The 24,592-nt window shown below is 46.1% G+C and overlaps 1 protein-coding gene across 5 annotated transcripts in view; it reads left to right on the forward strand.

Moving 5' to 3' along the window:
• The first annotated feature begins 1,167 nt into the window (after positions 1-1,167).
• The window catches only part of PC (pyruvate carboxylase), a 113,817-nt gene continuing 90,392 nt past the window's right edge, over positions 1,168-24,592 (forward strand). The window contains exons 1-3 of one of the 5 annotated variants that reach the window (XM_019645310.1): positions 1,168-1,274; positions 1,655-1,758; positions 6,087-6,124. The gene's annotated coding sequence lies outside the window, so the exon portion shown is untranslated. Of the gene's footprint in view, positions 1,275-1,338; positions 1,432-1,654; positions 1,759-3,095; positions 3,255-6,086; positions 6,125-24,592 lie in introns of those variants that run through there. The other 4 variants (XM_019645311.1, XM_019645313.1, XM_019645312.1 and 1 more) reach the window with 4 other exon arrangements.

Here is a 24,592-nt window from a genome sequence, read left to right on the forward strand (position 1 = left end):
TAGGAGCTGTGTCTTTTTCGCCAGTGTCCCTGGCATAGCACTAGGCCCACAGTAGGTGCTCAAGAGGTGTTTGTTAATCAAATGAATATGTGAATCTGGAGAATTGGGGTTTTCTTTTTCTGCTACTAAAATAGATATGTTGGATTGACCCTGGTTAAAGTTCAGCCAGATAGCTGGAAGGAAGGACAAGGAAGTTGGAGAGACAAACACAGCAGAGACAACATAGTTGGAGAAGAGCATGGAGTTGCAGTATCTCCCCATTCTCTATAAGCAATTTTTAGGTAATAAGATGTTCTCATAGTCCTTAATCCTCCCAACTGTCTGGAAGCAGATTATTTTTTCTCCGTGACTTGATTATTATTTGATGTACCGTGTATTTCATTTGTTTATGGTTGTCTTCTCTCGCTGGCAGGCAGAGATTTTGATTTGTTTTGGTCACTCCCCTATCTCCTGGTTAGCACAGAGCCCAGCTTATGAAGCTTTCCGTTCAACCAAGCCTTCTAAACCCTCTAGGTCCTGAGCGGCCTCAACTTGCAGAATAGGAAACTGAGGCTCAGAGCGGTGAGGTTACTTGTCCAAGGTCACATGGAGACGGACTCCTGCCCATCACCTCCCTGCCCCCCCCCCCGACAGCTGCTGAAGGACACAATCACGTAAACCCGTGTGGCACGAGCGCCATCTCCTTCCTTCCGCCCTTCGCAAATCCTTTTCCTCCGACCTCTCCTCCATCCGCTTGCGTGTATTTGCGTCCAGCTCGGATCTCAGAGCTCCCGTGCGATGTGTTATGCTTGCGGCTTTGAGAGACACGTGCTACTCGGGTGAATGAATCGCACATCCCCACCCCCGCCGACAGCCAATCACGGCGTGTCAGAGCCCAGCCACTTCCGCCTATTGCGGGCTGCGGCCCCGGCAGTGCGGCCCACGTGGGACTCTGTAGATTTGGGAGTAGGCGGTGGTGCGCCAGGGGCGGGCTCTTCCAGTTTCATCACCAATCCAGGGAACCGCCGGGGATGCGAGGGGCGGGGCTGACGTGGGGCGCCAAGGCTTAAACGTGATGGGCATACGGGCGTAGGGAGGAGTCCAGAGGGGGAGTGGTGAGTGACGGAAGCCATTGCCCAATAACAGGAGGGGCTGGGCTGACTGAGCCAATAGGAAGTCCTAAGGCGGGTCCGGGACTGCAGCAAGTTTGGTTGAGCGGAGACCGCAGCTACTCCCTGTCAGTGGAGGTAGCGTCGGTAGAGGCGGTGGCGACGACTTGCGGCGGCGTGGAGGAGGTGAGTACAGGCAAAGCTGCGCACTTTCTCCTTCCCGCGGCGGGTAGGAGCGGATGGGCGTGCGTCGGCGCCACTTGGGGGACGCTTATGTAAGGGTCGTGCGCGCCACGGCGGTGCGGGCTCCGCGAGTGACGGCTGGAGGAGACATCAGCGGGCGGTGCGCGACGCGACTTGCGCCGCGTCTCCCCTCCCCCTCCCGTGGGGGCGCTAGGCGCGGGCCCCTCCCCCTGCCCTCCTGCTCCAGGGACCCCGTCTGCCCCGCGTCCCTGGCCGACGGCCCGGCGAGCGTCTCTCCCGCGCGGGCGCAGCCGGGCCTTGTCTACCCCGCGCCCCTGGCGGCCGCCAGCGGCCTTATTTCTGCTCTCGGGCCCATTTTGCAGATGGAGAAACTGACGCACGGAGCCCTCAACCGCCTTGTGCTGGGTCCCTGAGGGTTCGAACCCAGGTGTGTCAAAATCGGGAGCCCGTTTTCCCCCATCATACTGTAAGTTGCTCATTTCTGAAGAAAGCCCTGATGTGTAAGGCGAGGGTTTTCCGTGTTCCAGGTGCCTCCCGTAGGATCCTCCTACTTCCCCTGTGGAGTATTTTCGGTTCCACTCAGTTTCAGGTAAAGAAGCTTGAGGTGCCCAGAAGCAGTGATTCGCCCAGGGCTGTTTAATTAGGAGGAGGCGGGGCTGGGCTCAGCCCGTTATTTACACAGCTTGTAGCAGTTTACAAAGTGCACTGGGCTGGGGGCAGTGAACAGCAGCAGGTGGTCGGGGAAGTGCCCTCCTGGACACTGAAGCTTCGTGGACCTATGCAGGTTCCTCCCAGCCGACGTGCTTTGTGTAGAGTGAGTTGTCTCACTTTTGGGGAGCTCCTCTCTCGTCTCACAAATGCTGGTGTTAGGCCAGATCTCTAGGTCTCCGGACAGCTTTGAAATTCTTACAAATCTGAATGTCCGTTCATTTTGTGAGAAAGTAGGCCAGGGCGCATTATCCCCATTCTGCAGCTGAGAAAACTGAGGCTCAAAGAGGTGCCCATATTTGCCAGATCACAACTAGAGTCTCCAAGTCTACCAAGCAGGTTTTGCCTTCTCTGTCTCTCCCTTACCCACTGCTACCAGCAGTCCTGGCTTCCCCATGTCTCCCGTCCCCTGCCTGTGATACAAACATTTGTGCTGGGGGTGGATGTGGTCAGCCTTTCTATTAACTCAGAGCTACAGCTTTTCTGTCTGCCGGCTCTCTATCTTAACTCTTGGAACTCTTAATCGTCTTCTTTTTGCACCTCTACTGTGTTCAGATCCCTGGACTGGGCACTGAGAGAAGACTTGGGAGATGAGATTAATCCTTGTCCTAGAACTGCCAACAAACTGATTGGGGGAGAGAAGAAGAAGTAGAACTCAAACAGCAAGTCAGCATGTCACAGATGTTTGTAGAGAGGCTGAGTAGATGTGGTATGGCCCCCGAAGAGGATGAGGGGGCTGAGGAAGTGGAGGTTCAGTAGGGGCCCATAAATCAGGTCAAGCCACACAGTAAGGCCAGGGAGGAGAAATGGACTGAGTGTCCTCAACTTGCAGAATAGGAAACTGAGGCTCAGAGAGGCGAGGTTGCTTGACCAAGGTCGTGCGGAGACAGATCGCACATCACCACCACAACCAGTCTCCAAATGGGGACTAGATGGGGATGGATTGGGAAAGGCTTTGTGGATCGGGTGAGTCTGAGCTTTTTTTTTTTTTTTTTTTTTTAGCTGAGCCATCCTGCTACCTGTTGGCAGCTCAGCGGCTGCTCAGCTCGGGCTGGACTCGAACCGCTGTTGCNGGCTGCTCAGCTCGGGCTGGACTCGAACCGCTGTTGCTCAGAGCTCAAACTCTTGAGCGAGCTCTTAACCAACTGAGCCACTCGGCCGGCCCGAGTCTGAGCGTCTTTTGATTCCGCTGGAACTGGCAGTGAAGAAGCAGTGATTAGATTTGAGGAGCTGAGGTTTTATTATGAAGGAGAGGTGAGTTTTAAGCAACTAGAACCTGCAAGAAGAAGGCTGAGGAAGGCTGAGGGAGATGGGGGGAAATAGCACTTTCTAGCTGAGTGTGAGAAAACAGCTTGGACCCTGCAAAGAGACCCCTACAGGAGATGTAGCAAGGCCAGTGCACTTCCTAAGGTACTCAGTAGGGCAGAAGCGAGATTGGGGCCGAAGGTGCCAGGGCGCTTGCTTGGGCCCTGAGGGCCCACCAGCAGGCCTGAGCCACAGGTTGCATCTGTTTGTGTTTTAGTAAGCCACTTGTGAGCAGGTCTCCTGTTTCTTAGTGGCTGCCCTGCCCTGTGGGAAGGAGCTTTGTTCGCTGTAGTTGCTCAATATCAATTTGCTAAATTGAATTAGGCTGTCATCCAAATTCTCTGCAGTTTACCCCAAAGTCCCTTCTGCGCCTTATCTCTCTTTACTGAAGCCTGCTCCAGCTTGAGTGACCCTCTCTGTGCCAGTTCTCACCTCTGGGATCACCCCTTGGGAGGTTTGCCCTGGTGGCTGTGGCCTCAGTGGATCCCTCCTGCCTTCGATGTGCCAGGACAGGCCGCTTGCCCTTTCGTTCTGCTTCTTGCTTCCTCCTTGCCTCACTTCCAGTACCCTAGTACCCGCGTGCTGTGCAGGGTGCCTGTCCTCCCAGCCCTGCTCACGGAGGCTCCAGGACCATGGCAGGGCTGGACCTCAGGTCCATGTCTCACTCCAAGTTGCAATTCTCTGCGTTCCTCTTCCCTGTGTCATCCATCACAGCTCCTAACACAGTGCTGGAACAAGTAGGTACTTGAGAGATGTTTTGGATGACTAAGTAGAAAGTGGCTCAAATTGGAAGGAGGAAAGAGTGGAAGTTGGGGAACCGGAAAGGGGTCACGTTTGGGGGCTGCAGGAATGATTTTGTCGTATGTCAGCGAGTCTCGGAGGAAGGCCTGGGCAGGCCCAGACCTCTCTCTAGTGCTCTTTGCGTGAGCTGGGTGCCTCACTCAAATGAGCATTTCCCTTGAGGATTAGTGTGGCCTTCTCTTTGGCTGCCTCCCAATAGCATCTTACCCTCTTCTGAACGGTCCCTGCTCCCCATATCCAAGCAGCGTGGTGTTTGGGGGCTAGTTTGTCATCCGGAGACATCCTTCGCAGAAGTGGGGCATTTTACCTGCTCACTCTGAAACCTCCTCTGGGCCTGGCTGAACGTCCCTTCACCTCTTTGTCTTAGCTGTCTCTAGTCTCAGCTGTGGATACTTTGCCAAACTGCCAAAGGAGTAGGGTCTGATAGTGGGAGATGGGAAAATGAAGCGAAGAGTAAACCACCTCCTCTCACCTGTTGAATGAGAATGCGTGATCCCACCTATTGGGCTTTTTCTTCCATTTGACCCTACAGGCACCCTCTTCTACCTCAGTCCTCCTTTGAGACTATTCATTGTTGTCCCAGACTTGCTTCATAATGTCCCTCTGCTCTTGTCTCTGGCGACCTTGTTTTCTGCAGGACTTTTACTTCTTGTCCTGTCAGAATTCTTCAGGCTTTCCTACTTTAAGCCTGGCCAAATCTATTCAATTGGACGTGGCTTCTCTCTTTTAATAATACGATAAGGAATGATTTATTGTTGTTACTAATAAAAGCCAACCTTCACTGAGCTCTTACTGTGTTGTGGCAGGAACTATGTTGTGGTAGCCCCTTACGTGTATTATTTGATTGTCACAACAAAGGTACTGTTAGCTCCTCGTTTACAGGTGAGGAACTGAGGGTGAACTAACTTCACACAGCTAGGGAACACTCTGCCTGGGGTCCACCCCAGGCTGTCAGGCTGAGTCTCTGTGTGGGTCCCTCTCATGTAATATCCTGTTTTTACCCCCTTTTAGCTAGAGCCCTTAACTTGTTTTTTGACACTTTGGGAGCAGAGCCTGTGCCTTCTGGTGGTGGTGCCTTACGCACGATACATGCTCAATAAATATTTTATTGACTTCAATGCCCTAAACATTCACTTTCAGCCTTGACATAATCTATCAAGGCATCTGATTGTCTCAGAACATGGATTCAGTTCCTTGATGGTTTGCTGGCCTGTGTCTCTATTTTGTTTTTTATTGACCAGTGGCTAGAGCTGAGTGACAGGTGTGGCCTTTCCAAAACAAAGAGGTCGGTAAACTCCCCAAAGTGGTCATGAACCATCAAATGTGGGCCCCCATAGGTCTCAACATGGGGTGTGCTTTTACATGTGTGAGAGATCTCTGAAGGAAACGATATGAGGAAATAGTTGGAGAAAGAGACACATCAGTGCGCAGGTCATGTAAGACGTAAGACGGTTCTTAATTAGTGTCAATTGCTTAGTGAGCTAGGAACCAGACTTGGAGAACCTGGAGCGGAGGGACCTCCCGAAGGATTGGAGACAGTTCTGCTGAGAAAGTGGGCCTGGGGCTGGATGGAAGTGGTTAGGAAGAGAAAGCACTTCAGATAAAACAATGAAAGTTTCTAGAACTTCATGTTCTTGTGTAGCGGGTGCCAGAAAAGGGTTTTACTTAGAATGCTTCTTACAAAGCACATTGGCTAACACCTGTCCTCTGTACCAGGCATGGTGCCAGTGTGTGTTAACTCATCGGGAACCCTATGAGATGGGGGTTGTTATTATTCCCACTTCACAGATGAGGAAACAGGCTTTGGGATGGCAGAGCAGCAGTGGTGGAGCCCAGGCAGTGGACAACAGAGCTGGGGTGCCCCCGCCTCCCCCGACTCTCTTGAGATAGAAGCAAAGTAACAGTTCTCTGGGTTCTAAATCTAGGTTCTCTGGGGCGCCTGGAGAAATGAGGATAACGCTGCTCTTTCTTTTTCTTCAGATAGTGCCTGCCTTCTGAGAACTGCCAAGACACCGAGGGTAAGTCCTGTGCCTGAATCCAGGGCACTGGGATGCATGTGGGTCTCTTCAGGAGAGCTGGAGATGTTAGCCGTTCTGGCATGTCAGTTATCAAGCTCAATCAATCAAAATGGCCAAACTCTGATTTTGGAAAATGCAAGCAGTCCCTGTCTGTTCTTGGTCTCTGTTGGTTTTCACAGGGGAAGTAACATCTGGCTCCCTGCTTGCCCTGGTTGGCAGCTGGCCAGTCTCAGCAGGAAGCCCTGCTTCTGGAAAGGTGTGACTCGGGACACTGGTCGTAGGGAGGGTGGTAGGGCTCCTAGGACCAGAGGAAACATCTCTAAGGCCGGGCAGCCTCTCAGAAGACCCTTGAGTTGGTGTGGAGAGCAGGTGCAGGCTGGGAGGGACTCGGAGAAGCCTGTGGCTCCGTCAGCTGGCTGTAAAAACACTTGACCCGTGTTTCCAGACAATGACGCTCAGTCTTTGGGAGTCACAGTGACAAAGAGGTGAAGGAGGAATTGTCCCTTCTTTCCATGGAGTGCTCAGGCAGCACTGCCCTGTGTAACCTACTGTTTGTTGTCAGGTTTCTCCTGATTGCACTGAGCTGGGTGCATCTCAGCCCGAATTCCAAGGCCCTCTGGCTGGGTCCACCTGATGGTCCAGGCTTGTCTCCCGCAGCTGGTCCCTGTGAACATCCTAGCCAGGCACGATCCTCTGTCTCGCATTTCCCCCCACGTTTCAGACACTGATAACGCTCTTTCCTTCATCCATAGGCAGGCCAGCTGCTACCCCATTTCGCAGCCAGGTGCCCTGGGGACTTTGTGGCTCCAGGACAGTTTTTCCCAGAGCTCATGTTTAGTGCTGAGTGGGGATTCCTTTGTATGGGGATTTTTTCTGGGTTTCCACCCACTGTGTAGGGATTTTCCTCAGGCGACCCTCCGTGACCCAGGAGTTGTTCTCCTTTCTGAGATTTTCCCACCGTCTTCACTCGTCCTAGGTCTTGGGCCAGAAGCGCCCATGCTCCACTCTACGATTGAGTTTGCTTAGCAGAGCTGGCAGAGTACAGGCAGGTGGGTATGGGTGGAAATGGCTCCAGACTTTGGATGGACTCCACCCTCCACCAAGTGCCCACTGCCCTGTTCTCTCTGCTTACTCTTGTCCTCCTGTTTTTGGCTAATGGAGTTGAATGTTACTGCTCTAACTCTTGCATCGCTGTGAGGAGTGGTGGGGAATTGAGTGAAGCCCTCCAAACTACCTATCTTCCAAACCACCTATCTTTTCTAGCAGAGAAATTGGGGCCCAGAGAAGGCTGATTAGCAGAATTGAAGATTCTGATCCCCACTCTACCCGCCTTGTTAAGAGTGTCATCTTTTACAGCATGTCTTCCTGCAAATCCATCAGTAGGAAGGGAAAATTAGCCGCCAAGAAGGGCTGCCTTCTCCCAGGTCATCTAATTTGTTTCAGCTGTTTGGCTCTTCAGTCCCTACCTCCCTGCTGAGTCCCTGAGCTTTGCTTCCTTACCATAACTAAGAAGGTCGCTGCCCTGCGCTCCTCCTTTGCCGTCTCCTTGGTGATCCTGGAGGGAGGTGGATGTGAGCTCTTTTTATTGTTGTTGTAAGTATTATGCCAGAATGCATAACCCAGGTCATCCCAGCGTCCTCTCGTTGCTGCTGTCCCTTACCTCCTTATCCTGATTTCCCTGTAGGCCAGAGGAGGGGGTAGCGACTGGGGTATCCGAGGCTGCTCTAAAAGTACATTTGCACCAGCTGCATGTGGAATGGGGCCAATCTCCGCGTGTGGCGGCTCCTTTCCTGATGATATCCATTCCTGGCTGAGGCCTCTGGGAAAATTCCGTGATCTGGCAATGCTGAGTCATGCTTCGTCTCTGAGGATACGTGTGTCACCTTTCGTGTGTCTCTTGCTGATCAGCCCAGGGTCTGGGAAAGGCTGCAGCTACTGTGGAGTGATGTCATGCTGCTTGTCTCTTATATTTGCCCATCACTGTAGCTTCTCCAAGTGCTTTTACTAACTAATGTGCTGTTTGTTAATATGAAATTTATTAATATTAAACCATTAATAACACATGTATTATTTATTCTAGAAAACATTCCTCTCATATGATGAGGAAACTGAGGTTTAGAGAGACTGAGTGACTTGGTGAGTTTCAGGTGACTGGTGAGTGGCATGTCTGGACAAGGTTTCTGATGCCACACCCTATCCCTAACCTGGGTTTTTGTGTAACGCAAAGATTATTCAGAAGCTACTTTGACTGAAAAAAAAATTGATTTTCAACTTGTTAAAGTTACAGAGTCAAAAGTCTAGTTCTTTAAGGGCTAGTCTTTCAAGTTTAGCTTTTCAGTGTAGCCTACAAATCTTTCTGTTCTATTTATGATTCTAGAAAATTTTAATAGTCATGTTGAAGGAGCCTTTTGGTTAATAATATTGATGTCATTTGCAAACTTAACTCATTTGAAAAATTTAAATTGAATTTACGAATTGCATTCAACTTCCTTTAGTTATGTTAATACTTCCAATTGCCAGCAAATAGTCCTAATACTTAAATAATTTCTGTAAATCTAATAAATTAAGCTCTCTTAAATTTTCTTAAACATTCCTACACTGCTTTGTTTTATTTTTTAAAACAGCTCTATTGAGGTATTTTTGACATAATAAATTGCACATATTTAAAGGATGCAAAGTATAATTTTCAACATGCATACACTTGTGAAACCATAACCACAATTAAGATAGAACACATCCATCACCTCCAAAAGTGTCCCTGTGCCCCTTTGTTATCCCTCCCCCACCTGTCTACTTCCCCCATCCCCAAGTAACCACTGAACCGCTTTCTGTTACTTTAGATTAGTTTGCGTTTTCTGGAATTTTACATATCTGGAATCCGAGTATGTATCCTTTTTTGTCTGGCTTCTTTCACTCAGCACCCATTTTCAGATTTGTTGCATGTATCAATAGTTCTTGCCTTTTTATTGCTGAGCAGCATTCTATTACGAGTATATCCCACAATTTGTTTATCCATTCATTCATCTGTTGTTGGTCATTTCAATTTCCAGTTTTTGGTGATTGTAAATAAAGTTGCTATGGATGTTTGTATACGAGTCTTTGTATGGACGTATATTTCCTTTTCTCTTGGGCAATGTGTAGGAGTGCAGTGGCTGGATCCTATGGTAGGTGTATGTTTAACTTAAACTGCCCAGCCGTCTTCCAGAGGCTGTACCATTTTACATTTCCACCAGCAGTGTCTGATGGTTGCAGTCCCTTCACATCCTCTCTAACCCTGGGTATGGTCAGTCTTTTTTTTTTTTTTTTTTAGCTGAGCTGTCCTGCCACCTGTTGGCAGCTTAGCGGCAGCTCAGCTCGGGCCGGGAATCCAACTGGCGACCCTGTTGCTCAGCGCTCGCACTCTTGAGCGAGCTCTTAACCAGCTGAGCCACTCGGCAGGCCCTGGTCAGTTTTTTTAACTAACTATTCGAAAAGGCGTGTAGTGGTATCTTGTGGTTTCGATTTTAATTTCCCTGGTGTTGATGTTGTGCTTTTCACGTGATTATTTTTCATCTGCCAGTACTGATTTTGGTAAAATTCCTACTTAAAATCACAAGTCTAAACCAATTACTTAGTTACATATTTTAATTGGAATCTTGAGACTGACTTGTTATCTGAACAGATCAAATTCCCTTGAATATTAAAGTAGATAAAGTAACAGATACAGTTTTCTTAAGAAATTATAAATACTATAATTTTTATTTTCATAGACATGTTTATTCTTAATGCTATATCTTCCTGGAATTAAAGAAGCTTACCTAATAAGGAAATAATGATATGATCTCAAATTATAGTAAGTTACCTTCCTAAGCAACTTTTGGAGTTTCTTTCTCAACTGGATAACATTTTTTTATAATTCAAGAGATTCTTGGCCAGGATGACACTAGATGTTGGCCTTTGAATCCAACTGCCAGGCTGAACCTGATTCATTGCCATTTTGCCCCCAATGGGACAGTCTTACAGCTCAGGTGCCCCAGACTGAAGCATCACATTGCTTAATCCTCATGGAACTGGGCACTTCTCCACTCAAGTTGCTATACCAGGTGACGAGATTCAATAAATCTATTTAAGGCCTTATTTCTTATGCACTATGGCCAGAAAGTAGGTGAAATTAAAATACAAAATAGGTGACATTTAGATTCTGCGTATCTCCGAAGGCTCTGTCTGGCCAAGGACTAGTTCTGAAAGCATGCCAATGACCCAGCAGTGCTAGAATTTGAGTTCGTCTTCCCAGTCCAGGTCTGCCTGGCATCTCACTCTGTATCTTACATCTTTTCAAATGAAGAGAAAGGGAGCCTGGGACTTGAGTTGTTATTTTCTGGTCAGGCGTGGTTACCAAGAAATGTTGGCACCTGGCACCCATGCCTTTTTTCCCCCTCGTTCTTTAGCTTACTTACTCCCCTGGAAGTGATAAGAACCCTGGCCTTTCCCTAACCTCCCAGTGGAGAGCTACCAATCTCTTTGGAAGGGCCATTGCCATTAAAATTTTCTTTCTTTTTTTTTAATTGGGGAACAGTATGTTTTCCAGGACCCATCAGCTCCAAGTCAAGTAGTTGCTTCAATCTAGTTGTGGAGGGTGCAGCTCAGTGGTCCATGAGGGGATCGAACCGGCAACCTTGGTGTTATGAGCACTGCGCTCTAACCATTGAGCTAACTGGTTGCCCCCCATTACATTCTTTAGATGATAAATAGATGTGGACCTGCATTTCTGTCCTGGTCACTGGGTGTGGCCTCAGGAAGCTTGTGGGTGGTCAGTGGGACCTGGTTGAAAATTATTAATACAGTCTGACCTCTCCCCTGATGTCTGATGCTTATGTGGCCCTAGTGTGAGTAAGAGGGAAGGGCTGTGGCGTTCCAAGAAAACGACATTTGACTGGAGGACTATCTTAGATTCCTGCTCTGCAGGAGTTTTGAATACAGTTTCTCCTTACCTTTGGCTCTGAGTTTCCCCTTCACGTGGTGAAGGACCTCTGTGTGATAAACAGCATGGCAGTGATAAACGATGGCAGTGATGTCACTGAGTGACAGAATCTCTGTTCAAAGAGAGAGGAAAATATTCCTCACCACAGGGCAAGTCATTAAATGGCAGCGAATACAGAGAAGATTAGACTTAAAACTTAAAAGAAAAAAAACATTTGACATGGCAATTTCAATTCTAGAAATATAACCTAAAGTATAATAGGACAAGCATATAAACATACTAGGCTGTTCAGATCAGCTTTTTTATAGCAGAGTATAAAATATACATCAGAAAATACTGCTACAGATGCAGTCTGTTCAGTGTCATCCCAGTCAGCTTTAAAAATAGTCCATGCACCTAATCAAACTGTCATTTTAAATGTATTACCACAGAACAACAGCCATCATGCTTTTTACATGAGACAGGTACATTATAAAAAAGAATGTATAACATCTCATTTAGGTTATTGGAATGGTATATCAAATTTTTTTTTCTGGATGCTGAAATGATAGTTATATATGAAAAATCTTTTTCTGTGTCTTTAATTTTAAAGTATCAGGTTTAAAAAAATAAAGAAGGGTGCAATTTATAACACTACTTGGGGCTTAAGATTTAACTATCAAAGTTTCTCTCTTTTACCCCTCTTCTCCAAAAAATTGTTTGGAGTTGGGGGATGAAAATCTCTTTCTAAATGCCATCTGAAATATAGATTCCTGGGGAATAGTGGAATAAAGATTTCTTAAGATGCTCCTCCATAAAAGAAATGAGAAAACTGGCAAGAATTGTCAAAATCAACTTTTTCAGAATTATGGAGATTAACCAAAGGCTTGCAGCAATCCAAGGAACATTTATTCAAGAAAAATGGCTGAATCTTGATTTTAACAAAAAAAATTATGGGGCATGCAAAGAAACAAGAAAGAGTGGCACAAACACAGGAAAAGAAGCAGTAGTCAGTAGAAACTATCCAGAGGAAGTCTAGATGTTGGACTTTATAGATAAAACTTTAAATCAGCTAGTATTTAAAAATATGCCTAGGGGCCGGCCGAGTGGCTCAGTTGGTTAAGAGCTCGCGCAAGAGTGCGAGCTCTGAGCAACAGCGGTTCGATGCCCAGCCCGAGCTGAGTTGCCGCTGAGCTGCCAACAGGTAGCAGGATGGCTCACCTAAAAAAAAAAAAAAGAAAAAAACGCCTAAAGAACGAAATGAAAGTATGAGAACAGTGCATCGTCAAATAGAGATGATCAATAAGTGATAGAAATCACAAAAAAAGAATAAAAAAGAAATCCTCGAGTTGAAAATGACAATAACTGAAATGAAAAAGTCACTAGAGAGTCTCCAAATCAGAGTTGAACAGGCAGAAGGAAGAATCAGCAAACTTGATGATAGGTCAATTGTGACTATCCAGTGTGAGGAACAAAGAAATGAACAGAGCCTCAGACACCTGTGGAAAACAATCAAGCCTATCAATATAGACATACTGAGAGTCCTAGAAGAGAGGATAGAAAGGAGCAGAACAAATATTTGAATAATGGCCTTAATGATCCAAAGTTGATGAAAAACTAATTCATGCTCCCAAGAAGCTCAGTGAATTCCAAGTAGGATAAACTCAGAGATCCACACCTAGGCATATCCTAATTGAAGCAAGAATCTTGAAAGCAGCAAGAAATAAGCAACTCATTATATATAAGGGATCTTTGGTAAGATTAAGAGCTCATTTCTCCTTGGGAACTATGGAGGCCAGAAGGCAGTGGGATGAACACAGATGCCATATGAAACCTTCAACTGTATTTGACCTTGGAGACTTTAGATGCCTCTGATCTCTTCCATATTCGGGGTTAACATATTAATTTTGTCCCTAAATAACAATTACTCAAGCTTCTTTCATACTTGACCTGTAGGAAGTGTGTCTTTTACCAAGTTCCTCTCCCCAAGTATTTCTAGAAATACCTAAGAAACACTTATTATATGTTCTACCAAAGCTGGAATATAGTATGGGCTCAAAAATATATTTGTTAGATGAATGAACTCTACCTGGATTGTGTATTTCCTTGGCCAGCTGTCCATACTCTTCTTCTCGTCACCTAGTTCTCCCTCATACCATTTTGCCTTAAACATGCAAACAGACCTGTTTCATAACTTCTCAAAATACAGCTTTTAAAAATATTACCAGACAGGGGGGTGGGGGGTTGTTACTTTGTGAGGGTGAAAAGGGTAACTATTGCATTGTTCTGTACACCTGAAACTAACAATAAATAAATAAATTAAAAAAAAATATTACCAGACATTTCACAAAATTTTACTGAATGTTTGACAATGGCAGAATGGAATTACAATATGGGGGGAGGGGAGGGAAGTTTTGCTCCTCAAGGTGAATTCAACCTTGACCTTAAGAAAAATAGGACAGGGGCAGCTGGTTAGCTCAGTTGGTTAGAGCGCAGTACTCATAACACCAAGATTGCCAGTTCGAATCCCACATGGGCCACTGAGATGCGCCCTGCACAACTAGATTGAAACAACAACTTGACTTGGAGCTGATGGGTCCTGGAAAAACACACTGTTGCCCAATAAAATTAAAAAAAAATTGGACAACTGTCATAACCTAATAATGGCAGCTCTCTCCTGCCCATTAGCCATCGAGGTTTCAACAAATATTGAGGTCTAATCTCTAACCATGGAGTCAATTGCTGATGTTCTATTGATAATATTTCTTATGTGTATGTTGACATAAGGATGTCCCAAAGCTATAGAAAGTTTTTATGAGAGTTTGTTTATTTGACCCAAACAGAAGATACTCCTGGAAGCGAGATCTCAACAGACTGAGAAAAATGCTTCCTAGAGTGACAGTTTGCAGTTTCTTTTATGCATTTGGAAGTAAGGAGGGAAGATTACAGGAGGGTGGGAGAAAGTAGGATAGTTAACAAGATTATGTGCTCCCATGAGGGTGGTTATACCACCAAGGGGTCTGGAAAAGAATTATCCTGGCATTTCAAAGGTGTGTGAACCTAGATGCACAAGAAGATGGACAGGGCTGGCTTAAGGCAACAATAAACCTTTTACTAAAGAAGTTGTAGACCTGGAGCATGGCTACCCACCATGACCTGCCCAGTTGGGAATTTATGACCAAATCACCCTTTGGGGTTATTTTCCCTCACTGGATGTGTCTGTTTTATTAAAGAACCCCTTTTTCATCCACATGTGTATAGTACTTTATAGTTCTACCATTTCATGGGACAGTTCTTACTGGCACAGGCCAAGGTCATGTTTCAGTGTTTATGGATGCTGGACCAGAGGTTCTGATGGGTTCGGTGACTCACCAGCTCCACCAGGAAGAGGCAGAGGCAGTCTTTGACCACAGCCATCCTGTTTCCTGGCCTCGGGTTCTTCCTGTTTCTCTGGATATTAGAACGTGGTGTTGTGATGTCACTGTGCACAGGGCTGAAAAGCCCAACCTGGAACTGTCTTTCCTATTTAAGTAAGTAAATCTCTTGATGGGTGTTTGCAGTCTCTGTCACTAGAGCCATTTATTGTCACTTGGGCTTGTGGTTCTCTTCCCTGCCAGGTTGCCCGAGGCCATTTCAGCAAGCCTGCAAGGTTTCCTGGCTTTTGACAATCCCATTCCAGCTGGTTGCAAAACAGCCATTTGTGGTTTTGTTTCCCTGACCATCTTTCCATCCCTTTTTACCTGTGATAGTCTTGAATAGCCATTTCAATATTTGGCCGAATAAATTCCCCATGATCTAATCCTGAGTTTCCTCAACTGACTGAATAGTATAAGAAGGGCAAAAGTTATGACTGTGCAGTATTCCAAGAAATTGTTCTCTTCTCAAGCATTTACTGAGCACCGGTGGCAGGCGCAGCCCTTTTACTCGATGCTGGAAGGCTATGAGAGGTCTGACCACGTGACCCCTGCCTTCTGTTGCTTATCCTGTGGTTGGAGAGAGAAAGAGTATGTGTGCTGGGACAAAATACATGCTCAAGCAGTGACTAGTTCATAAGGAACAGTCACAGCTGCCATTTACTGTGTCAGGTAAAATGCTACGTGAGGAAATGAATGCAGAAAATTTCCAGGAAGTGGCTAAGAGCAGAGCTCTGAAGTCAGGGGTCAGGCGTGGAGTTCAGGCTTAGCGCTTTACCAGCCCTGTCTCTTCTGGCAAGTTCCTTAGCCTCTTTGAGCCTTGATTTCCTCATCTATAAAATATGGGCTGTTAGGGGGATTAAATGAAATAACTTACGTAGATTCACACCCAGTGGGCACGTCCTAATGGTGGCTGTGTTAATGGTACAGGTGGAGGACAGCTCCAAGGGGACTCGTGGAGAGTAGAACATATGAGTCCAAGGGCCTGCAAGCTGAGGCGACCATGTCTGTCACGGGGGTGGCTACTCAGGAAAGACTTCTTGGAGAACTGGCCCTTGAATGAGGTGTCATATTTGGGCTGATGGAAAGGAGGGGACAACAGCCAGGCAGTGGCACTGGAGCAAATCATGGTGATGAGAAAAGCTGGGCGTTGGGTACAGGGTGATGCCTCAGCTTCACTGATGGAGAAGGGCGATGGAAGCTCCCTGAGGGTGGAGATTTGCATCTGCTTTGTCCACTGCTGAGCCCACAGGACTCTGGTGCTTAGGAAACACCGTTGAAAGAATGGATGCTGTTGGGGAGTAGTGACCGTGAGGGCTGGTGGGATTCATTCTATGAAAGTCCAGCTGCGAGTTGGGATTTGAGACCATGAGAAGTCGCTGAGATGCTTGAGCCGGTGACCACCCATCGGTGAATGGGCTTTTGAAAAACTCTCCTGGAATAATGGACCAGCCGCCCTGGAATGGGGACTGAGGAGGTCAGAGTGGGGGCCTAGCTCTGGGAGGCAGCTGTTGCAGTTCAGACATCCATTACTGATACGCACATAGGAAGGGGTGGCCGTGGGAAGAAAGAAGCACATACCACCTGCGAAGAAAGAAAAGTTGTCATGCGGCGAAGCGGAAAATAAAGGACTTCGTTCTCAGTTTTACAACTCTGCCTCCATCCTGAAATGCAGAGCTGGAAAAGCAGCCCCATTCATTTAGCTGAAGGTAGCTGACCCAGGACTGAGGCTAGGAGTTGGAAAAAGGGAGAGGCCTAGAAATAGAGAACTGGGATGGGCTGGCACCATTAGAGACCGGCTACTAAGCCCAACTCAGAATTCCCTAAGAAAATTGAGTTCGCTTGCGACCAGAGCCATTAGTCTCAAGAACTTACCTGGAGAAACATTATCCAGAGGAGACGTCGAGCAGAGTCCAAACTGATTCACGCCCCCTCTTGCCTCTCAGGGCCTTCTCGCTTCTCCTGATCTTCTGGGCAGGGTCACTGACAGTTTTTGGGTGTGAGAATGGCATGGCAAGCCTGCCGGAGCCCCTGCTGCTTGGTCAGGCCAGGCTGCAAGGGCTACTCGGAAAAAACACCTTGGGTGCCTGACTTTCCCTTCCAGTGCAGGATGGGTGGGAGCTGAAACTGCCTGCCGCGTGGGACTTCACTCTGATGACAAGAGAAAAATTCTGAGATGTCCTAAATTAAACCACAGTGGGATGGAGAGTGAGAGAAAGAGAGGAGAGTAATTAACCAGTTAATAGCTGTGGGCTGTCTAACAACAGACTGTTCACGTTCCTGAATGTCTGTTGGAGCTTTCAGTCAACTTCCATGTAGCCACCTGGAAAGAAGTAGCCAACCCCCGGATGCCACCGCACAACCCGCTTAGGCAACTTTCAGGAGTGTTGCCCACAACCTGTCAAAAGTAGTAAATATTTCTTCCTCGGGGACTGGCACCTGTCCTAGAACTGCATCCGCTTTACCTCCCCACCCGCCCTGTAGCCAGTGTAAATTCTTTCAGAACAACTTACATTTTTCTTCCCCAAAACATAATATATAAAAGAGCCCTGTCAACCCCAGGACTGCAGACGTGTTGTCTCCCCCACCTAGCCCAGCTGCTGCTGGTTCAGACGGCACGTCCCAGGACCTGGTCCTTGTCTGGCTCGCATGTGGCTCAATAAACCCTTTCTTTCAGAAAAGCTTTCCGGCGTGAATGTTTTTCTGCTTCACACTGAGCAAAAACAATGTAGTTGTAGATGTTAGATCTGAGAGGATTGTTTTGTTACATTTTTAGGTGCTTGGTGAGGGAGGCCTTTTGGAAGGGTTCTAGCATATTCAGAATGTGAATTTAAACTGGTTTCTGTTTTTCTCCCTACTTTCATGGTTCATGAGTTGGGACTTTGGAATGGTGTTTGGTCAGCATAGGCAGGTGGGGCACATCCTGACATGGGGAAGTACGCAGAGACTGAAGTCACAAGTTAGGGGGTGCCATGCATTCTAAGAAATGGTCTGCGCGTAGCCCTGTAGCTGGCCTCTCTTGTTTCTACTGCTCTGAGTCAGTTTCCTTTCCCCTCCTGGCTATCTTCTCCAGCCTGTCCCCTCCCCAGGGAGCTGATGAAGGGCATTTCTGGGGGGGGGGGAATACAGCCATTCCTAGCAGATGTATGGCCCCAGAAGGGACATTGCAGCCACTGCCTCTTTGAGATTTTTGTCCCAGGTCAGCCAGCCTAGCGTAGTAAGCCCCAGGGCCCCGTCACTGATGGAGTCCCAGCCAGGAGTCTCCAATGGTGTTTTTACCTACAACAGTTCTGACACCCAACACCAACAAATTCTTCCACTCTGACACCAACTGGGCGCCCTGCAATTTTAGTTCTGACACTAAGCACCTGGAGTTAGTGCAGACCCCAGCTTAAGGACTCATTCCCACCAGATAGATGCCAGTCACAAGCCCTAGGTTGCCTCCTGCATTTCTGACCATCTGGGTATAAGTAGGGGATTCCCACGATCCCCTCCTTAGGTCTGATAATTTGCTGTAAAGACTCACAGAACTCACGGAAACACTTTACTTATGTTTACTGACTTATTATAAAGGATACAAATGAATAGCCAGATGAAGGGGTACTTGGGATGAGATCTGGAAGGACCCCATCTCTGTCCCCATGGAGTTGGGGCATGTCACCCTCCCTGCACCAACCCGGAAGCTCTAAACCCTGCTGTTGAGGGTATTTATGGAGGTTCCATTACAGAGGCACTGTTGGCCCTCCCTTCCCTAGGGGTCCAGGCATGGGGCTGCAAGTTCTCACCCTCTGATCACAAGGTTGGTCCCTCTGGCAGCCAGTCCCCATCCTGAAGCTTTGTAGGGGCCCACCTAGAGTCATCTCATGAGCATAAACTCAGGTATGGTTGACAGGGGCTTATTCCAAATAACAAAAGACACTTTTGTGACCCCTGTGACTCAGGAAATTCCAAGGGATTTAGAAGCTCTTGTGCCAAGAACCTGGGACAAAGACCAGATACATACTTCTTCTTATATCACAGTTTCGCAGGGTCGTTGTGGGATTCTGGGCTTGGATGGGCTGGAGTTCTACCCTCACGGTGAAATCATTTAAGATGATGGAGTACCTTCCACCCTGAACACTGAGGTCTGGTGGAGCAGTTACTGATGAGGCAAAGGAAGCCCAGGTGTGACCCAGGTAACTTCCTTAGAGGCCCTACACTTAAGCCTAATAGTCCTGTAACAGGTTACCAAGTAGCACCCCAAAGGGCTTAACTTAAAAAAGTTATGTATTTTAGTTAAATAATACTTATACCTGGTACAAACATTTAATTGTATAAAAGTCTCCTTTGGTTCTTTCCCTAGTAATCCAGTTCCACTCCTCAGAGGCCATCTCTGGTTAAACTATCTTTTCTGCCCTTTTAGAGCTGTGTCCATTTAAACTATAAGCAGGTTTTTATTCTTTTCCTCCTTCACCTTCTCTCCCTTTTCATTTATCTGTGTATCTTAGAGATCTTCCCCTAAAGGTACAGATGTCTGCCTTACTCTTTAACAGCTGTGTAGCATTCCAGTTCCTTTTTTCTTTTTGCCATATGTTTATTGCAAAATAGATCACACAGAAGACATATTTAAAGTGCACACACACACACACATTAAAACAAAATAATAAAGTGAACATCTGTGTTCCCATTCCCCAGGTTAATGAAAGGTCAGGACTGTGAAAGCGCCCTCTGTGCCCTCCCCAGCTGAAGCCCCTTACTCCCACAGCTATTCTGACTTTTGTGATCATCATTCTCTTGGTTTTCTTGATAGTTTTCCCACCTATGAACAACCTCTAAATAACTTACTGTTTAGTTTTGCCTGTTTCTGACCATCACAGATGAGTCCTACTGTAGACTTCTGTGACTTGCTCAGCATTACCTTTGGGATTCATCCACGTGGGTGCACGTAGCTCCATTTATTTTCCCTGCTCTGGTAGCTTTGCACCATGTGAATGTGCTTTATCCTTTCTAAGCCTTTGGGCTGCTTCCATGGCTTTGCTCTTAGGAACAACACTGCCATAATATTCTTGTGCCTTGGCTCCTGGTGTACGTGAGTGGGAATTTCTCCACGTGGAAATGAGGAGTGGAATTGCTGGTATGTCTAGCTCTTCCAGGTTATGTGTACAACTTCCTGGGGTGAGCTCTTTTGTTTCTCTAACTGCTCAGTGACAAGGAAGGAGACACTTGATTTTTCTTGCAGGTAGCCCTCGGGGGCGAAGAGGGGCAGATCAGGTTCATGTCTTGACTCTTACTCTGAGGGAGTACAGGCACATCTTGTTTTATTGGGCTCCACTCTTCCGCTTCACAGATACTGCTTTTTATTTTTTTATTTTTTTTTACAAATTGATTTGTGGCAACCCTGTACCGAGCAAGTCTATCGGCGCCATTTTCCCAGCAGCATTTGCTCACGTCAGTTTCTGTGTCATATTTTGGTAATTCTTGCACTATTTCAAACCTTTTCATTACTGTTATATTTTTTATGGTGATTTGTGATCAGTGATCTTTAATGCTACTATTAAAATTGTTTGGGGTGCCACGAACCTTGCCTATATAAGAGGGCGAATTTAATCAGTAAACGTGTGTGTTCTGGCTGCTCCACCAACCAGCCATTCCCCTCTCTCTCTCTCCCTCTCCTTGAGCTGCCCCATATCTTGAGACAATAGCAACATTGAAATCAGGCCAATTAAAAACCCTGCAATGGCCTTTAAGTGTTCAAATGAAAGGAATAGTTGCAAGTTTCTCACTTTCAATCAAAAGTTAGAAACCGATTAACCCTAGTGAAGAAGGTGTGTCAAAAGCCCAGAGGCTAAAAGCTCTCGTGCCTAACAGCCAAATCGTGAATACAGAGGAAAAGTTCTTGAAGAAATTAAAAGGGCTACTCCAGTGAACACATGAATGATAAGAAAGTGAAACAGCCGTATTGCTGATATGGAGCAAGTTTTAGTGATCTGAATAGAAGGTCACACCAGCCACAACATTCCCTTAAGCCAAAACCCAATCCAGAGCTGAGAGAGGTGAAGAAGCTACAGAAGAAAAATTTGAAACTAGCAGAGGTTGGTCCGTGAGGTTTAAGGAAAGAAGCCGTCTCCACGACATAGAAGTGCAAGGTGAAGCAGCAAGTGCTGATGGAGGAGCTGCAGTAAGTTATCCATAAGATCTAGCTAAGATGGTTCATGAAGGTGGCTGCACTAAACAGCAGATTTCAATGCAGATGAAATAGCCTTCTGTTGGAAATCGCCTTCTAGGACTTTCATAGCTAGAGAGAAGTCAATGCCTGGCTTCAAAGCTTCAGAGGATAGGCTGATTTTCTTGTTAGGGGCTAATGCAGCTGCTGACTTGAAGTTGAAGCCACTGCTTATTTACTGTTGTAAAAATCCTAGGACCCTTAAGAATTATGCTAAATCACTTTGTCTGTGCTCAGTAAATGAAACAAAGCCTGGATGACAGCATGTCTGTTGACAACATGGTTTACTGACTATTTTAAGCCCACTGTTGAGACCTTCTACTCAGAAAAAGATTTTTTTTTTTAAGATTTTTATTGGGGAATTGGGGAGGGGAACAGTGTTGGGGAATTGGGGGAGGGGACCAGCCAAGTTGTTCTTCAGTCTTCGTTGTGGAGGGTGCCAGTCACCATCTGGCTGCCTGGCGGCAGCTCGTGACCTCTAAGCTCAAGGTGCTGAGTTCAGTCTTAGTTGCGGGTGGGCGTAGCCAGTATCCCATGCGGGAGTCGAACCAACAGCCTTGGTTATTAAGAGTGCACGCTTTATCTACTGAACCATCTGGGCGGTAGCCCAGCTCAAGGTGCCGAGTTCAGTCTTAGTTGAATAACAAGAACAGGCAGTCTTGTTGTTACACCAGCTGAGCCATCCTGCCACCTGTTGGCAGCTCAGCGACAGCTCAGCTCGGGAGCAGCGTCACTGGCCCATGTGGGAATCGAACCGGCGGCCCTGTTGCTCAGAGCTTGTGCTCTTAAGCCAACTCTTAACCAACTGAGCCACTTGGCCAGCCCGAAAAAAAAAAAAGATTTCTTTCAAAATATTATTGCTCACTGACAATGCACCTGCTCACCCAAGAGTTCTCATGGGGATGTACAATGAGATTAATGTTTTTTTTATGCCTGCTAACACAGTGTCCATTCTGCAACCCATGGATCAAGGAGTAATTTTGACTCTCAAGTCTTATTTTTAATTTTTTAATTAAAGTTTATTAAGGTGACAATTGATAATAAAGTTACACAGGTTTTAGGTGTACAATTCTGTAATATATCATGTATATATCACATTGTGTGTTCACCACCCAGAGCCAGTTCTCCTTCCATCACCGTATATTTGATCCCTTTTACCCTCATCTACCATCCCCCTCCTCCTTTACCCTCTGGTAACCACTAAACTATTGTCTATGTCTATGAGTTTTTGTTTCTTCATTTGTTAGTCTTGTTCCTATGTTGTTTTCAGTTTTATATCCCACACATCAGTGAAATCATATGCTTCTCGACTTTTTCTGTCTGGTTTATTTCGCTTAGCATAATAATTTCAAGACCCATCCATATTGTTGCAAGTGGCACTATTTCATCTTTTCTTATGGCAGAATAGTATTTCATTGTGTATATATACCACATTTTCTTCATCCAATCATCTATCGAAGGGCAATTTGGTTGTTCAAGTCTTATTACTTAAGACATATATTCTGTAAGACTGTAGCTGCCATAGATAAATGATTCGTCTGGTGGATCTGGGCAAAGTAAATTGAAATCTTTGGGAAAAGATTCACCATTTTGAATGTCTTTAAGACCATTCGTGATTCATGGGAAGAGTTCAAAATATCAACATCAACAGGAGTTTGGGAAAACTTGATTCCAACCCTCTGGATGACTTTGAGGGGTTCAAGACTTCAGTGGAGGAAGTAACTGCAGATGTGGTAGAAAGAGCAAGAGAGCTAGAATTAGAAATGGAGCCTGGGGCTGGCTGAGTGGCACATTGGTTAAGAGTTGGCTTGGGACGCCAACTCTGAGCAGCAGGGCCCCAGTTTGGATTCTACATGAGGGCCAGTGACACTGCACCCCCTACAGCTAAGATGCTGAACAACAGCTCGACCTGGAACTGGGCTGCCATGAGTCACTGGCAACGGTGTGGGCTGCAGTGGGACTGCCCGGCAACTGCTGCGAGCTTTTGTGAGCTGCTGTGCGCTGCCGTGAGTGGCCGTCCAATGGCTGGCGAGAGACTGCCTCACCTGGGAAGAGCAGTGATAATACCAACATGGGCCAGTGAAGCAATGTCCTTCACAACTAGTCTGAAGAACAAAAGGACAGCAACTTGTCTGTTCTCCTCCCCCGATTCCCCAATAAAATCTTAAAAAAAAATAAATGGAACCTGAAGATGTGACTGAACTGCTGCAATCTCATGATCAAACTGTTAACAGATGAGGAGTTGCTTATGAGCAAAGAAAGTGGTTTCTTGAGATGGAACCTACTCCTAGTGAAGATGCTGTGAAGATTGTTGAAATGATTATAAAGGATTTAGAATATGACATAAACTTAGTTGCTAAAGCAGTGGCAGGGTTTGAGAGGATTGACTCCAATTTTGACAGAAGTTCTATTGTGGGTAAAATGTTATCAAACAGCAGTGCATGCTACAGAGAAATCGTTTGTGAAAGGAAGAGTCAGTCGATGCAGCAAACTTCATTGTTGCCATATTTTAAGAAATTGCCACAGCCACCCCGACCTCCAGCAACCAGCACCCTGATCAGTCAGCAGCTGTCAACCTTGAGGCAAGACCCTTCACCAGCAAAACAATTACAACTTGCTGAAGGCTCAGATGATGGTTAGCATTTTTTTAGCAATAAAGTATTTTTTAAATAAGGTGTGTACATTGTTTTATAGGCATAGTGCTATTGTATAGTTAATAAACTACAGTATAGTGTAAACGTATCTTATATATACTGGGAAACCAAAAAATTCACGTGACTCGCTTCATTATGATACTCCCTTTATTGTGATGGTCTGGAACCAAATCCGCAATATCTCCGAGGCATGCCTGTATTCTTTGGAAGTCTGAACTTCACTTGGGGTAAGGTCCCCTTAGACTTCTTACCTTGGGAGGGCTTTAGACTGTGTCCCTGTGCTTTTTGAGTCTTTGGAAACTGCCCTTTGCCTGGTTCTGCAAATGTCCTCAGGACAAATGCTTGAGTGTTTTTTATTTGTCTCTCTGGGTTTCTGCCTCTGCTTAGATTTTGGCCTAAGTGTTCTGTGTTGCTTATTTTATTGCTAACTTGTCTATTCTTTTAAGAAAATTAAGTGTGTGTATGTGTGTGTGTATGTATATTTACATATACATACACACATGTATTTTGTCAAGCATTGTAGTTGTTTTCAACAGAAGGGATGGATGGTTATCTAGCCCAGCTAGGAAAACTCTTGTTTAACTTTTAAGTAGTGTTTTTGAGTTAGGGTCCTTGCATCCCTAGGGACATGGCTTCCATCGCCTCGGGTCTTTGGCTTTCACACTTGAGAAAAAGACCATCAGCATCCCAGTGATGTTATGGAGGTGGCCTGGCCACTCCCCCGGAATTGTTGTCCTTTGATACTTGGGTTGATCCTGGAAACCTGACTCACTCATTTCAAACTCATGTGACATCGATTTGTCCCAGAAGGTCACTTTGTGAATATGTAATGGAAGATAGAATCCCTGGGTCGGCCTCTTCTGGTTTTAAAGACCTGTGGTTGGCTCATCTGTACCAAATAGGTCTTCCCAGGGGCTAGGTCCACTCTGGCATTCACCATATGCATAGGGATGTTTTTAAAATCAGGAATAACACACAGGCAATTATTATTACGTGTCTTAAGGGATTTAAAAGATATTATCCTGTTTCAAACCCTGGTCCCCCTTCTCCCTTATCTTTGGTTGCAGATTCCTACTTTCACATAGCTCTTTTTCCAAATATTTTGCCCTTTTGATTTCTGAAATTGCTCATAATTCTTACATTTTTTGCATGCCTGGGAAGGCTCTGTGAATACCCCATTGTTATTCTGCCACTGCCAAATTGATCTTGGTAGGTGTTAATTTCAGGCTGGCCTGATTCTTGTTCGCTTTTGTGTTTTGT

This window comes from Hipposideros armiger, unplaced genomic scaffold (genome assembly GCF_001890085.2).
Source record: "Hipposideros armiger isolate ML-2016 unplaced genomic scaffold, ASM189008v1 scaffold_93, whole genome shotgun sequence".
Lineage (NCBI taxonomy): Eukaryota > Metazoa > Chordata > Mammalia > Chiroptera > Hipposideridae > Hipposideros > Hipposideros armiger.